The sequence below is a fragment of the Lissotriton helveticus genome, chromosome 8 (genome assembly GCF_964261635.1).
Source record: "Lissotriton helveticus chromosome 8, aLisHel1.1, whole genome shotgun sequence".
Lineage (NCBI taxonomy): Eukaryota > Metazoa > Chordata > Amphibia > Caudata > Salamandridae > Lissotriton > Lissotriton helveticus.
The window spans coordinates 125,182,632-125,197,999 of NC_136069.1; positions in this window are offsets into that span (position 1 = coordinate 125,182,632).

Consider the following 15,368-nt stretch of genomic DNA (forward strand, 5'->3'; position numbering starts at 1 on the left):
TGTCCAGCAACTACCCTAATTAAATGTAGATTGGAGTTGGAATAGTAAATTAAATAGATTCATTGTGCAGCACCTACTCTAATTAAATGTAGATTGGAGTTGGAATAGTAAATTAAATAGGTTCAGTGTCCAGCACCTACCCTAATTAAATGTAGATTGGATATGGAATAGTAAATTAAATAGGTTTAGTCTCCAGCACCTACTCTAATTAAATGTAGATTGGAGTTGGAATAGTAAATTAAATAGGTTCAGTGTCCAGCACCTGCCCTAATTAAATGTAGATTGGAGTTGGAATAGTAAATTAAATAGGTTCCGTTTCCAGCACCTACCCTAATTAAATGTAGATTGGAATTGGAATAGTGATTTAAATAGGTTCAGTGTCCAGCACCTGAACTTATTAAATGTAGATTGGAGTTAGAATAGTAAATTAAATAGGTTCAGTGTCCAGCACCTACCCTAATTAAATGTAGATTGGAGTTGGAATAGTAAATTGATTAGGTTCAGTGTCCAGCACCTGCCTTAATTAAATGTAGATTGGAGTTGGAATAATAAATTAAATAGGTTCAGTGTCCAGCACCTACTCTAATTAAATGTAGATTGGAATTGGAATAGTAAATTAAATATGTTCAGTGTCCAGCACCTACCCTAATTAAATGTAGATTGGAGTTGGAATAGTTAATTAAGTAGGTTCAGTGTCCAGCACCTACCTTAATTAAATGTAGATTGGAGTTGGAATAGTAAATTATATAGGTTCAGTGTCCAGCACCTACCCTAATTAAATGTAGATTGGAGTTGGAATAGTAAATTAAATAGGTTCTGTGTCCAGCACCTGCCCTAATTAAATGTAGATTGGAGTTGGAATAGTAAATTAAATAGGTTCCTTGTCCAGCACCTACTCTAATTAAATGTAGATTGGAGTTGGAATAGTAAATTAAATAGGTTCAGTGTCCAGCACCTGCCCTAATTAAATGTAGATTGGAGTTTGAATAGTAAATTAAATAGGTTCAGTGTCCAGCAACTACTCTAATTAAATGTAGATTGGAGTTGGAATATTTAATTAAATAGTTTCAGTGTCCAGCACCTACCCTAAATAAATGTAGATTGGAGTTGGAATAGTAATTAAATTAGGTTCAGTGTTCAGCACCTACCCTAAATAAATGTAGATTGGATATGGAATAGTAAATTAAATAGGTTCAGTGTCCAGCACCTACTCTAATTAAATGTAGATTGGAGTTGGAATAGTAAATTAAATAGGATCAGTCTCCAGCACCTGCCCTAATGAAATGTAGATTGGAGTTGGAATAGTAAATTAAAAAGGTTCAGTGTCCAGCACCTACCCTAATTAAATGTAGATTGGAGTTGGAATAGTAAATTAAATAGGTTCTGTGTCCAGCACCTGCCCTAATTAAATGTAGATTGGAGTTGGAATAGTAAATTAAATAGGTTCATTGTCCAGCACCTACTCTAATTAAATGTAAATTGGAGTTGGAATAGTAAATTAAATAGGTTCAGTGTCCAGCACCTACTCTAATTAAATGTAGATTGGAATTGGAATAGTAAATTAAATATGTTCAGTGTCCAGCACCTACCCTAATTAAATGTAGATTGGAGTTGGAATAGTTAATTAAGTAGGTTCAGTGTCCAGCACCTACCTTAATTAAATGTAGATTGGAGTTGGAATAGTAAATTATATAGGTTCAGTGTCCAGCACCTACCCTAATTAAATGTAGATTGGAGTTGGAATAGTAAATTAAATAGGTTCTGTGTCCAGCACCTGCCCTAATTAAATGTAGATTGGAGTTGGAATAGTAAATTAAATAGGTTCCTTGTCCAGCACCTACTCTAATTAAATGTAGATTGGAGTTGGAATAGTAAATTAAATAGGTTCAGTGTCCAGCACCTGCCCTAATTAAATGTAGATTGGAGTTTGAATAGTAAATTAAATAGGTTCAGTGTCCAGCAACTACTCTAATTAAATGTAGATTGGAGTTGGAATATTTAATTAAATAGTTTCAGTGTCCAGCACCTACCCTAAATAAATGTAGATTGGAGTTGGAATAGTAATTAAATTAGGTTCAGTGTTCAGCACCTACCCTAAATAAATGTAGATTGGATATGGAATAGTAAATTAAATAGGTTCAGTGTCCAGCACCTACTCTAATTAAATGTAGATTGGAGTTGGAATAGTAAATTAAATAGGATCAGTCTCCAGCACCTGCCCTAATGAAATGTAGATTGGAGTTGGAATAGTAAATTAAAAAGGTTCAGTGTCCAGCACCTACCCTAATTAAATGTAGATTGGAGTTGGAATAGTAAATTAAATAGGTTCTGTGTCCAGCACCTGCCCTAATTAAATGTAGATTGGAGTTGGAATAGTAAATTAAATAGGTTCATTGTCCAGCACCTACTCTAATTAAATGTAAATTGGAGTTGGAATAGTAAATTAAATAGGTTCAGTGTCCAGCAACTACCCTAATTAAATGTAGATTGGAGTTGGAATAGTTAATTAAATAGGTGCAGTGTCCAGCAACTACCCTAATTACATGTAGATTGGAGTTGGAATAGTAAATTAAATAGGTTCAGTGTCCAGCAACTACCCTAATTATATGTAGATTGGAGTTGGAATAGTACATTAAATATGTTCAGTGTCCAGCAACTACCCTAATTAAATGTAGATTGGAGTTGGAATAGTAAATTCAATAGGTTAAGTGACCAGCACCTATTCTAATTAAATGTAGATTGGAATTGGAATAGTAATTTAAATAGGTTCAGTGTCCAGCACCTGCCCTAATTAAATGTAGATTGGAGTTGGAATAGTAAATTAAATAGGTTCAGTGTCCAGCACCTACCCTAATTAAATGTGGATTGGAGTTGCAATAGTAAATTAAATAGTTTCAGTGTCCAGCACCTGCCTTAATTAAATATAGATTGGAGTTGGAATAATAAATTAAATAGGTTCAGTGTCCAGCACCTACTCTAATTAAATGTAGATTGGAGTTGGAAAAGTAAATTAAATAGGTTCAGTGTCCAGCACCTACCCTAATTAAATGTAGATTGGAGTTGAAATAGTTAATTAAGTAGGTTCAGTGTCCAGCATCTACCTTAATTAATTGTAGATTGGAGTTGGAATAGTAAATAAATAGGTTCAGTGTCCAGCACCTACCCTAATTAAATGTAGATTGGAGTTGGAATAGTACATTAAATAGGCTCTGTGTCCAGCACCTGCCCTAATTAAATGTAGATTGGAGTTGGAATAGTAAATTAAATAGGTTCATTGTCCAGCACCTACTCTAATTAAATGTATATTGGAGTTGGAATAGTAAATTAAATAGGTTCATTGTCCAGCACCTACTCTAATTAAATGTAGATTGGAGTTGGAATAGTAAATTAAATAGGTTCAGTGTCCAGCACCTGCCCTAATTAAATGTAGATTGGAGTTGGAATAGTAAATTAAATAGGTTCTGTGTCCAGCACCTGCCCTAATTAAATGTGGATTGGAGTTGGAATAGTAAATTAAATAGGTCCATTGTCCAGCACCTACTCTAATTAAATGTAGATTGGAGTTGGAATAGTAAATTAAATAGGTTCAGTGTCCAGCACCAGCCCTAATTAAATGTAGATTGGAGTTTGAATAGTAAATTAAATAGGTTCAGTGTCCAGCAACTACCCTAATTAAATGTAGATTGGAGTTGGAATAGTAAATTAAATAGATTCATTGTCCAGCACCTACTCTAATTAAATGTAGATTGGAGTTGGAATAGTAAATTAAATAGGTTCAGTGTCCAGCAACTACCCTAATTAAATGTAGATTGGAGTTGGAATAGTTAATTAAATAGGTTCAGTGTCTAGCAACTACCCTAATTATATGTAGATTGGAGTTGGAATAGTAAATTAAATAGGTTCAGTGTCCAGCAACTACCCTAATTATATGTAGATTGGAGTTGGAATAGTTAATTAAATAGGTTCAGTGTCCAGCAACTACCCTAATTACATGTAGATTGGAGTTGGAATAGTAAATTAAATAGGTTCAGTGTCCAGCAACTACCCTAATTATATGTAGATAGGAGTTGGAATAGAAATTAAATAGGTTCAGTGTCCAGCAACTATCCTATTTAAATGTAGATTGGAGTTGGAATAGTAAATTCAATAGGTTAAGTGACCAGCACCTATTCTAATTAAATGTAGATTGGAGTTGGAATATTTAATTAAATAGGTACAGTGTCCAGCACCTACCCTAAATAAATGTAGATTGGAGTTGGAATAGTAATTTAAATAGGTTCAGTGTCCAGCACCTACCCTAATTAAATGTAGATTGGATATGGAATAGTAAATTAAATAGGTTCAGTGTCCAGCACCTACCCTAATTAAATGTAGATTGGAATTGGAATAGTAATTTATATAGGTTCAGTGTCCAGCACCTGCCCTAATTAAATGTAGATTGGAGTTGGAATAGTAAATTAAATAGGTTCAGTGTCCAGCACCTACCCTAATTAAATGTGGATTGGAGTTGAAATAGTAAATTAAATAGGTTCAGTGTCCAGCACCTGCCTTAATTAAATATAGATTGGAGTTGGAATAGTAAATTAAATAGGTTCAGTGTCCAGCACCTGCCCTAATTAAATGTAGATTGGAGTTGGAATAGTAAATTAAATAGGTTCTGTGTCCAGCACCTGCCCTAATTAAATGTGGATTGGAGTTGGAATAGTAAATTAAATAGGTTCATTGTCCAGCACCTACTCTAATTAAATGTAGATTGGAGTTGGAATAGTAAATTAAATAGGTTCAGTGTCCAGCACCAGCCCTAATTAAATGTAGATTGGAGTTTGAATAGTAAATTAAATAGGTTCAGTGTCCAGAAACTACCCTAATTAAATGTAGATTGGAGTTGGAATAGTAAATTAAATAGATTCATTGTCCAGCACCTACTCTAATTAAATGTAGATTGGAGTTGGAATAGTAAATTAAATAGGTTCAGTGTCCAGCAACTACCCTAGTTAAATGTAGATTGGAGTTGGAATAGTTAATTAAATAGGTTCAGTGACCAGCAACTACCCTAATTACATGTAGATTGGAGTTGGAATAGTAAATTAATTAGGTTCAGTGTCCAGCAACTACCCTAATTATATGTAGATTGGAGTTGGAATAGTTAATTAAATAGGTTCAGTGTCCAGCAACTACCCTAATTACATGTAGATTGGAGTTGGAATAGTAAATTAAATAGGTTCAGTGTCCAGCAACTACCCTAATTATATGTAGATTGGAGTTGGAATAGTAAATTAAATAGGTTCAGTGTCCAGCAACTACCCTATTTAAATGTAGATTGGAGTTGGAATAGTTAATTCAATAGGTTAAGTGACCAGCACCTATTCTAATTAAATGAAGATTGGAGTTGGAATATTTAATTAAATAGGTACAGTGTCCAGCACCTACCCTAAATAAATGTAGATTGGAGTTGGAATAGTAATTTAAATAGGTTCAGTGTCCAGCACCTACCCTAATTAAATTTAGATTGGATATGGAATAGTAAATTAAATAGGTTCAGTGTCCAGCACCTACCCTAATTAAATGTGGATTGGAGTTGGAATAGTAAATTAAATAGGTTCAGTGTCCAGCACCTGCCTTAATTAAATATAGATTGGAGTTGGAATAATAAATTAAATAGGTTCAGTGTCCAGCACCTACTCTAATTAAATGTAGATTGAAGTTGGAATAGTAAATTAAATAGGTTCAGTGTCCAGCACCTACCCTAATTAAATGTAGATTGGAGTTGGAATAGTTAATTAAGTAGGTTCAGTGTCCAGCACCTACCTTAATTAATTGTAGATTGGAGTTGGAATAGTAAATTAAATAGGTTCAGTGTCCAGCACCTACCCTAATTAAATGTAGATTGGAGTTGGAATAGTAAATTAAATAGGTTCTGTGTCCAGCACCTGCCCTAATTAAATGTAGATTGGAGTTGGAATAGTAAATTAAATAGGTTCATTGTCCAGCACCTACTCTAATTAAATGTAGATTGGAGTTGGAATAGTAAATTAAATAGGTTCATTGTCCAGCACCTACTCTAATTAAATGTAGATTGGAGTTTGAATAGTAAATTAAATAGGTTCAGAGTCCAGCACCTGCCCTAACTAAATGTAGATTGGAGTTGGAATAGTAAATGAAATAGGTTCTGTGTCCAGCACCTGCCCTAATTAAATGTGGATTGGAGTTGGAATAGTAAATTAAATAGGTTCATTGTCCAGCACCTACTCTAATTAAATGTAGATTGGAGTTGGAATAGTAAATTAAATAGGTTCAGTGTCCAGCCCCAGCCCTAATTAAATGTAGATTGGAGTTCGAATAGTAAATTAAATAGGTTCAGTGTCCAGCAACTACCCTAATTAAATGTAGATTGGAGTTGGATTAGTAAATTAAATAGATTCATTGTCCAGCACCTACTCTAATTAAATGTAGATTGGAGTTGGAATAGTAAATTCAATAGGTTCAGTGTCCAGCAACTACCCTAATTAAATGTAGATTGGAGTTGGAATAGTTAATTAAATAGGTTCAGTGTCCAGCAACTACCCTAATTACATGTAGATTGGAGTTGGAATATTAAATTAAATAGGTTCAGTGTCCAGCAACTACCCTAATTATATGTAGATTGGAGTTGGAATAGTAAATTCAATAGGTTAAGTGACCAGCACCTATTCTAATTAAATGTAGATTGGGGTTGCAATAGTAAATGAAATAGGTTCTGTGTCCAGCACCTGCCCTAATTAAATGTGGATTGGAGTTGGAATAGTAAATTAAATAGGTTCATTGTCCAGCACCTACTCTAATTAAATGTAGATTGGATTTGGAATAGTAAATTAAATAGGTTCAGTGTCCAGCACCAGCCCTAATTAAATGTAGATTGGAGTTTGAATAGTAAATTAAATAGGTTCAGTGTCCAGCAACTACCCTAATTAAATGTAGATTGGAGTTGGAATAGTAAATTAAATAGATTCATTGTCCAGCACCTACTCTAATTAAATGTAGATTGGAGTTGGAATAGTAAATTAAATAGGTTCAGTGTCCAGCAACTACCCTAATTAAATGTAGATTGGAGTTGGAATAGTTAATTAAATAGCTTCAGTGTCCAGCAACTACCCTAATTACATGTAGATTGGAGTTGGAATAGTAAATTAAATAGGTTCAGTGTCCAGCAACTAACCTAATTATATGTAGATTGGAGTTGGAATAGTTAATTAAATAGGTTCAGTGTCCAGCAACTACCCTGATTACATGTAGATTGGAGTTGGAGTAGTAAATTAAATAGGTTCAGTGTCCAGCAACTACCCTAATTATATGTAGATTGGAGTTGGAATAGTACATTAAATAGGTTCAGTGTCCAGCAACTACCCTATTTAAATGTAGATTGGAGTTGGAATAGTAAATTCAATAGGTTAAGTGACCAGCACCTATTCTAATTAAATGTAGATTGGAGTTGGAATATTTAATTAAATAGGTACAGTGTCCAGCACCTACCCTAAATAAATGTAGATTGGAGTTGGAATAGTAATTTAAATAGGTTCAGTGTCCAGCACCTACCCTAATTAAATGTAGATTGTAATTGGAATAGTAATTTATATAAGTTCAGTGTCCAGCACCTGCCCTAATTAAATGTAGATTGGAGTTGGAATAGTAAATTAAATAGGTTCAGTGTCCAGCACCTATCCTAATTAAATGTGGATTGGAGTTGGAATAGTAAATTAAATAGGTTCAGTGTCCAGCACCTGCCTTAATTAAATATAGATTGGAGTTGGAATAATAAATTAAATAGGTGCAGTGTCCAGCACCTACTCTAATTAAATGTAGATTGAAGTTTGAATAGTAAATTAAATAGGTTCAGTGTCCAGCACCTACCCTAATTAAATGTAGATTGGAGTTGGAATAGTTAATTAAGTAGGTTCAGTGTCCAGCACCTACCTTAATTAATTGTAGATTGGAGTTGGAATAGTAAATTAAATAGGTTCAGTGTCCAGCACCTACCCTAATTAAATGTAGATTGGAGTTGGAATAGTAAATTAAATAGGTTCAGTGTCCAGCCCCAGCCCTAATTAAATGTAGATTGGAGTTCGAATAGTAAATTAAATAGATTCAGTGTCCAGCAACTACCCTAATTAAATGTAGATTGGAGTTGGATTAGTAAATTAAATAGATTCATTGTCCAGCAGCTACCCTAATTAAATGTAGATTAGAGTTGGACTAGGTAATTAAATAGGTTCAGTGTCCAGCAACTACACTAATTAAATGTAGATTGGAGTTGGAATAGTAAATTCAATAGGTTCAGTGACCAGCACTTACTCTAATTAAATGTAGATAGGAGTTGGAATATTTAATTAAATAGGTTCAGTGTCCAGCACCTACCCTAAATAAATGTAGATTGGAGTTGGAATAGTAATTAAAATAGGTTCAGTGTCCAGCACCTACCCTAATTAAATGTAGATTGGATATGGAATAGTAAATTAAATAGGTTCACTGTCCAGCACCTACTCTAATTAAATGTAGATTGGAGTTGGAATAGTAGACTAAATAGGTTAAGTGTCCAGCACCTGCCCGAATTAAATGTAGATTGCAGTTGGAATAGTAAATTAAATAGGTTCAGTGTCCAGCACCTACCCTAATTAAATGTAGATTGGAGTTGGAATAGTAAATTAAATAGGTTCTGTGTCCAGCACATGCCCTAATTAAATGTAGATTGGAGTTGGAATAGTAAATTAAATAGGTTCATTGTCCAGCACCTACTCTAATTAAATGTAGATTGGAGTTGGAATAGTAAATTAAATAGGTTCAGTGTCCAGCAGCTACCCTAATTAAATGTAGATTAGAGTTGGAATAGTTAATTAAATAGGTTCAGTGTCCAGCAACTACCCTAATTACATGTAGATTGGAGTTGGAATAGTAAATTAAATAGGTTCTGTGTCCAGCAACTACCATAATTATATGTAGATTGGAGTTGGAATAGTAAATTAAATAGGTTCAGTGTCCAGCAACTACCCTAATTAAATGTAGATTGGAGTTAGAATAGTAAATTCAATAGGTTAAGTGGACCTGCACCTTTTCTAATTAAATGTAGATTGGAGTTGGAATATTTAATTAAAAAGGTTCAGTGTCCAGCACCTACCCTAAATAAATGTAGATTGGAGTTGGAATAGTAATTTAAATAGGTTCAGTGTCCAGCACCTACCCTAATTAAATGTAGATTGGATATGGAATAGTAAATTAAATAGGTTCAGTCTCCAGCACCTACTCTAATTAAATGTAGATTGGAGTTGGAATAGTAAATTAAATAGGTTCAGTGTCCAGAACCTGCCCTAATTAAATGTAGATTGGAGTTGGAATAGTAAATGAAATAGGTTCAGTGTCCAGCACCTACCTAATTAAATGTAGATTGGAATTGGAATAGTGATTTAAATAGGTTCAGTGTCCAGCACCTGCCCTAATTAAATGTAGATTGGAGTTGGAATAGTAAATTAAATAGGTTTGGTGTCCAGCACCTACCCCAATTAAATGTAGATTGGAGTTGGAATAGTAAATTAAATAGGTTCAGTGTCCAGCACCTGCCTTTATTAAATGTAGATTGGAGTTGGAATAATACATTAAATAGGTTCAGTGTCCAGCACCTACTCTAATTAAATGTAGATTGGAGTTGGAATAGTAAATTAAATTGGTTCAGTGTCCAGCACCTGCCCTAATTAAATGTAGATTGGAGTTGGAATAATTAATTAAATAGGTTCAGTGTCCAGCAACTACCCTAATTAAATATAGATTGGAGTTGGAATAGTAAATTCAATAGGTTCAGTGACCAGCACCTACTCTAATTAAATGTAGATAGGAGTTGGAATATTTAATTAAATAGGTTCAGTGTCCAGCACCTACCCTAAATAAATGTAGATTGGATATGGAATAGTAAATTAAATAGGTTCAGTGTCCAGCACCTACTCTAATTAAATGTAGATTGGAGTTGGAATAGTAAATTAAATAGGTCAAGTGCCCAGCACCTGCCCTAATTAAATGTAGATTGGAGTTGGAATAGTAAATTAAATAGGTTCAGTGTCCAGCACCTACACTAATTAAATGTAGATTGGAGTTGGAATAGTAAATTAAATAGGTTCTGTGTCCAGCACCTGCCCTAATTAAATGTAGATTGGAGTTGGAATAGTAAATTAAATAGGTTCATTGTCCAGCACCTACTCTAATTAAATGTAGATTGGAGTTGGAATAGTAAATTAAATAGGTTCAGTGTCCAGCACCAGCCCTAACTAAATGTAGATTGGAGTTTGAATAGTAAATTAAATAGGTTCAGTGTCCAGCAACTACCCTAATTAAATGTAGATTGGAGTTGGAATAGTAAATTAAATAGGTTCACTGTCCAGCACCTACTCTAATTAAATGTAGATTGGAGTTGGAATAGTAAATTAAATAAGTTCAGTGTCCAGCAACTACCCTAATTAAATGTAGATTGGAGTTGGAATAGTTAATTAAATAGGTTCAGTGTCCAGCAACCACCCTAATTACATGTAGATTGGAGTTGGAATAGTAAATTAAATAGGTTCAGTGTCCAGCAACTACCATAATTATATGTAGATTGGAGTTGGAATAGTAAATTAAATAGGTTCAGTGTCCAGCAACTACGATAATTAAATGTAGATTGGAGTTGGAATAGTAAATTCAATAGGTTAAATGACCAGCACCTATTCTAATTAAATGTAGATTGGAGTTGGAATATTTAAATAAATAGGTTCAGTGTCCAGCACCTACCCTAAAGAAATGTAGATTGGAGTTGGAATAGTAATTTAAATAGGTTCAGTGTCCAGCACCTACCCTAATTAAATGTAGATTGGATATGGAATAGTAAATTAAATAGGTTTAGTCTCCAGCACCTACTCTAATTAAATGTAGATTGGAGTTGGAATAGTAAATTAAATAGGTTCAGTGTCCAGCACCTGCCCTAATTAAATGTAGATTGGAGTTGGAATAGTAAATTAAATAGGTTCAGTGTCCAGCACCTACCCTAATTAAATGTAGATTGGAATTGGAATAGTGATTTAAATAGGTTCAGTGTCCAGCACCTGAACTTATTAAATGTAGATTGGAGTTAGAATAGTGAATTAAATAGGTTCAGTGTCCAGCACCTACCCTAATTAAATGTAGATTGGAGTTGGAATAGTAAATTGATTAGGTTCAGTGTCCAGCACCTGCCTTAATTAAATGTAGATTTGAGTTGGAATAATAAATTAAATAGGTTCAGTGTCCAGCACCTACTCTAATTAAATGTAGATTGGAATTGGAATAGTAAATTAAATATGTTCAGTGTCCAGCACCTACCCTAATTGAATGTAGATTGGAGTTGGAATAGTTAATTAAGTAGGTTCAGTGTCCAGCACCTACCTTAATTAAATGTAGATTGGAGTTGGAATAGTAAATTATATAGGTTCAGTGTCCAGCACCTACCCTAATTGAATGTAGATTGGAGTTGGAATAGTAAATTAAATAGGTTCTGTGTCCAGCACCTGCCCTAATTAAATGTAGATTGGAGTTGGAATAGTAAATTAAATAGGTTCATTGTCCAGCACCTACTCTAATTAAATGTAGATTGGAGTTGGAATAGTAAATTAAATAGGTTCAGTGTCCAGCACCTGCCCTAATTAAATGTAGATTGGAGTTTGAATAGTAAATTAAATAGGTTCAGTGTCCAGCAACTACCCTAATTAAATGTAGACTGCTGTTGGAATAGTTAATTAAATAGGTTCAGTGTCCAGCAACTACCCTAATTAAATGTATATTGGAGTTGGAATAGTAAATTCAATAGGTTCATTGACCAGCACCTACTCTAATTAAATGTAGATTGGAGTTGGAATATTTAATTAAATAGTTTCAGTGTCCAGCACCTACCCTAAATAAATGTAGATTGGAGTTGGAATAGTAATTAAATTAGGTTCAGTGTCCAGCACCTACTCTAATTAAATGTAGATTGGAGTTGGAATAGTAAATTAAATAGGATCAGTCTCCAGCACCTGCCCTAATGAAATGTAGATTGGAGTTGGAATAGTAAATTAAAAAGGTTCAGTGTCCAGCACCTACCCTAATTAAATGTAGATTGGAGTTGGAATAGTAAATTAAATAGGTTCTGTGTCCAGCACCTGCCCTAATTAAATGTAGATTGAAGTTGGAATAGTAAATTAAATAGGTTCATTGTCCAGCACCTACTCTAATTAAATGTAGATTGGAGTTGGAATAGTAAATTAAATAGGTTCAGTGTCCAGCAACTACCCTAATTAAATGTAGATTGGAGTTGGAATAGTTAATTAAATAGGTGCAGTGTCCAGCAACTACCCTAATTACATGTAGATTGGAGTTGGAATAGTAAATTAAATAGGTTCAGTGTCCAGCAACTACCCTAATTATATGTAGATTGGAGTTGGAATAGTAAATTAAATATGTTCAGTGTCCAGCAACTACCCTAATTAAATGTAGATTGGAGTTGGAATAGTAAATTCAATAGGTTAAGTGACCAGCACCTATTCTAATTAAATGTAGATTGGAATTGGAATAGTAATTTAAATAGGTTCAGTGTCCAGCACCTGCCCTAATTAAATGTAGATTGGAGTTGGAATAGTAAATTAAATAGGTTCAGTGTCCAGCACCTACCCCAATTAAATGTGGATTGGAGTTGGAATAGTAAATTAAATAGGTTCAGTGTCCAGCACCTGCCTTAATTAAATATAGATTGGAGTTGGAATAATAAATTAAATAGGTTCAGTGTCCAGCACCTACTCTAATTAAATGTAGATTGGAGTTGGAAAAGTAAATTAAATAGGTTCAGTGTCCAGCACCTACCCTAATTAAATATAGATTGGAGTTGGAATAGTTAATTAAGTAGGTTCAGTGTCCAGCATCTACCTTAATTAATTGTAGATTGGAGTTGGAATAGTAAATAAATAGGTTCAGTGTCCAGCACCTACCCTAATTAAATGTAGATTGGAGTTGGAATAGTACATTAAATAGGCTCTGTGTCCAGCACCTGCCCTAATTAAATGTAGATTGGAGTTGGAATAGTAAATTAAATAGGTTCATTGTCCAGCACCTACTCTAATTAAATGTAGATTGGAGTTGGAATAGTAAATTAAATAGGTTCATTGTCCAGCACCTACTCTAATTAAATGTAGATTGGAGTTGGAATAGTAAATTAAATAGGTTCAGTGTCCAGCACCTGCCCTAATTAAATGTAGATTGGAGTTGGAATAGTAAATTAAATAGGTTCTGTGTCCAGCACCTGCCCTAATTAAATGTGGATTGGAGTTGGAATAGTAAATTAAATAGGTTCATTGTCCAGCACCTACTCTAATTAAATGTAGATTGGAGTTGGAATAGTAAATTAAATAGGTTCAGTGTCCAGCACCAGCCCTAATTAAATGTAGATTGGAGTTTGAATAGCAAATTAAATAGGTTCAGTGTCCAGAAATTACCCTAATTAAATGTAGATTGGAGTTGGAATAGTAAATTAAATAGATTCATTGTCCAGCACCTACTCTAATTAAATGTAGATTGGAGATGGAATAGTAAATTAAATAGGTTCAGTGTCCAGCAACTACCCTAGTTAAATGTAGATTGGAGTTGGAATAGTTAATTAAATAGGTTCAGTGTCCAGCAACTACCCTAATTACATGTAGATTGGAGTTGGAATAGTAAATTAAATAGGTTCAGTGTCCAGCAACTACCCTAATTATATGTAGATTGGAGTTGGAATAGTTAATTAAATAGCTTCAGTGTCCAGCAACTACCCTAATTACATGTAGATTGGAGTTGGAATAGTAAATTAAATAGGTTCAGTGTCCAGCAACTACCCTAATTATATGTAGATTGGAGTTGGAATAGTAAATTAAATAGGTTCAGTGTCCAGCAACTACCCTATTTAAATGTAGATTGGAGTTGGAATAGTTAATTCAATAGGTTAAGTGACCAGCACCTATTCTAATTAAATGAAGATTGGAGTTGGAATATTTAATTAAATAGGTACAGTGTCCAGCACCTACCCTAAATAAATGTAGATTGGAGTTGGAATAGTAATTTAAATAGGTTCAGTGTCCAGCACCTACCCTAATTAAATTTAGATTGAATATGGAATAGTAAATTAAATAGGTTCAGTGTCCAGCACCTACCCTAATTAAATGTAGATTGGAATTAGAATAGTAATTTATATAAGTTCAGTGTCCAGCACCTGCCCTAATTAAATGTAGATTGGAGTTGGAATAGTAAATTAAATAGGTTCAGTGTCCAGCACCTACCCTAATTAAATGTGGATTGGAGTTGGAATAGTAAATTAAATAGGTTCAGTGTCCAGCACCTGCCTTAATTAAATATAGATTGGAGTTGGAATAATAAATTAAATAGGTTCAGTGTCCAGCACCTACTCTAATTAAATGTAGATTGAAGTTGGAATAGTAAATTAAATAGGTTCAGTGTCCAGCACCTACCCTAATTAAATGTAGATTGGAGTTGGAATAGTTAATTAAGTAGGTTCAGTGTCCAGCACCTACCTTAATTAATTGTAGATTGGAGTTGGAATAGTAAATTAAATAGGTTCAGTGTCCAGCACCTACCCTAATTAAATGTAGATTGGAGTTGGAATAGTAAATTAAATAGGTTCTGTGTCCAGCACCTGCCCTAATTAAATGTAGATTGGAGTTGGAATAGTAAATTAAATAGGTTCATTGTCCACCACCTACTCTAATTAAATGTAGATTGGAGTTGGAATAGTAAAATAAATAGGTTCATTGTCCAGCACCTACTCTAATTAAATGTAGATTGGAGTTTGAATAGTAAATTAAATAGGTTCAGAGTCCAGCACCTGCCCTAATTAAATGTAGATTGGAGTTGGAATAGTAAATTAAATAGGTTCTGTGTCCAGCACCTGCCCTAATTAAATGTGGATTGGAGTTGGAATAGTAAATTAAATAGGTTCATTGTCCAGCACCTACTCTAATTAAATGTAGATTGGAGTTGGAATAGTAAATTAAATAGGTTCAGTGTCCAGCCCCAGCCCTAATTAAATGTAGATTGGAGTTCGAATAGGAAATTAAATAGGTTCAGTGTCCAGCAACTACCCTAATTAAATGTAGATTGGAGTTGGATTAGTAAATTAAATAGATTCATTGTCCAGCACCTACTCTAAATAAATGTAGATTGGAGTTGGAATAGTAAATTAAATAGGTTCAGTGTCCAGCAACTACCCTAATTAAATGTAGATTGGAGTTGGAATAGTTAATTAAATAGGTTCAGTGTCCAGCAACTACCCTAATTACATGTAGATTGGAGTTGGAATAGTAAATAAAATAGGTTCA